The sequence below is a fragment of the Lynx canadensis genome, chromosome A1 (assembly GCF_007474595.2).
Source record: "Lynx canadensis isolate LIC74 chromosome A1, mLynCan4.pri.v2, whole genome shotgun sequence".
NCBI classification, from domain to species: Eukaryota; Metazoa; Chordata; class Mammalia; order Carnivora; family Felidae; genus Lynx; species Lynx canadensis.
Window position 1 is genome coordinate 203,615,535 of NC_044303.2, and position 2,526 is coordinate 203,618,060.

Sequence of the window (2,526 nt, forward strand, 5' to 3'; positions counted from 1 at the left end):
CCATAGCTCTTCACTCAGGTTTGGGTGCCCAGATAAGCTGTTCCTCACTTAAAGGAGAATGTTAGGATGAGGAAAGGAATGGATAATGTGGCTGGGGTCAAGGTGGAGGAAAGGGAAATGCTAAACCAAAAGAAGAGAAGACAGAGTGAACTAAAAAAAAAAAAAAAAAAAAAGGAGAATTATCTTCAAATATCTAAGTAGCCTACCTGTCATTTAGAGAAGAATTAGTTGTAAACTTGATAGTTTGAACCTGAACCACCAGAAGGAATTGAATAGAAAACACACTTGAATCACTCTGGAAGAATTGTATTGCTTTCTAATGTCAAGTTTTTAAATAATAAAATCCATGAATATTTATAGCAGAAATTATGAAAAATCAAGAAAGGTGGAAAGAAAAAAAATTGCACATAATCCCACAGATGTGGAAACACTGTCCCCTGCAAACAGCTGAAGAAAAGCTACTTGTTATAATTTATCTCACTGTTAGGAGTGAGATTATTTCTGATATCCAGTTTTCTCATTGAATTTGCAAACAACTGAGAAAGTATATGAAAGCAATCAGAAAACTCAACAAAAATGAAAGGGCAATGTGAGGGTGCCCACATTAAGTGGGACCACCCTTATCGGCCTGTTTTGAGATGTGGTCTGCTTTGTCGGGGTGAGGATTATTTGTTCCTGTGCATCATGAAATATGCAAGTACTGCCCGTCAATCTCACCAAAGGAATAAAAACTATAATTTTGTATTCTCTGAAGATCAGTCAATAATCTTATATAAAATATATCCTGTATAAAACAGCTTATAATTTAGAACAGAACGCAGTTATTCAGTTGTTAAGGGCCTATTTCTTTTCTATGTTTTTTCTTGGTCTGAAATAAAGATTATGATTACGTAAGTGAGGTGCCTCCTGGCTAAGCATTAACCGAAACTATGTCACTTAAAGATCTCATTGCTTCAGTTCACTGTGTCCACTCCTAACCCTGCTAATTTGCTAATTGGGTATGATTTCTGCCAGTAACTCACCAGAATCCTTACGCAGGCAAAGTTAATAAGTCACTTCATAGGTGCTGAACTGCAGTTTGGGTTGCCTTTTACATGCTTAACAGACTCTGTTTTCTTTGTGACATCATTTGGAATCATTGGAGAAGAGGTTTCCTGTTTTTTGTCATTTTACACCCATTATCTTGTTCCATTGCTATCTTGACATGTTCCCTTCTCACAGCTTTGATTCAGGAGACTGAGATAATAAATGAATTTAGGCTGTGTTTGGAAGAGACTAGAAATTCTCAAGAATGAGTGTCCTCTGTAATTTACACAGCTTCGCTCTGCCCCCCATTTGGCTCTGCACGCTGGCCAGGGCTGGGATCCTCTGACAGGCATCATTATTTCTTCCCCAAGCAGAGTTTACATTCCCTTCTTGGGCAGGAGAGGTGACCCTTGTGCCAAATATTGCTACCCAGCAATTAGAGCCATTGCTAACACATTCTCTGAAAGCTCAGACAGGAATATAGTTAAGCCATGCATAACTTTGCTCATCACAGCCTCAGGAATAATTCCTGGAGACTGGAGAGGGATCTCACTCCATTCCGTACAGCAGTCTATGTCACCTTAGCTGTATCCCTTTCTCTGGTCAGCCATTCTAAAATAAATTCTCTTGGGGTGCCTGGGTGGCTCAGTCAATGAAGCCTTGGACTCCTGATTTTGGCTCAGGTTGTGATGTCATGGTTCATGAGTTCGAGCCCCACATTGAGCTCTGTGCTGGTAGATTTTCTTTCTCTCTCTCTCTCTCTCTCTCTCTCTCTCTCTGCCACTCCCCTACCTGTGCGTTTGTGTGCACACTCTCTTTCAAAATAAATAAATAAACTTTAAATAAGTAAATTAAAAATAAATAAAATAAAATCTCCATCACACTCTATCCCATTATGCTGCTCTCATTTTCTTTGCATTTTCACCATCTGACCGATTATACTGCATTTTGTTATTTAGCTATTTCTTGTCTCCATTTGCCCCACCCCCTCCCCTTGGAATGTAAGCTGCCTAAGAACAAGGACTTTGTTTCTGTCTAGCACTGCAACCCCAGTGCCTAAAATAGTGTCCAGAACATCATAGATTTTCAAGAAAACTTGTCGAATAAGTGATAAATGACTTTGCTGGAGTGGTTTATAGAAACAGCTGAAGAATATGGTGGTTTGCTTTATCATATACACTTGCTTTCTCGGCCCCAGCATAAGCACACGTGTAATATACACACACAGAAATCAAGGGTGGCTTGTATGGTCATCCTGTCTTATTTAAAAAAAATATGTATTCAGTAAATATTTGTTGATTGAGCAAATGCATTAATGAAAGCATGAGTTTGACAACTAAAGGTTGTTTAAAAATATTTTTCTAATTGGAGCACTGAAAGGATAACCCAGGAAGAAAAGAAGAGAAGAATTGAATGAACAGGACATCCTTTCATACCTTCTTGCCTAACTGGAAAGACGTTATGAGGACGACACTGAGCTTTTCCCTCTAACTGGTAATA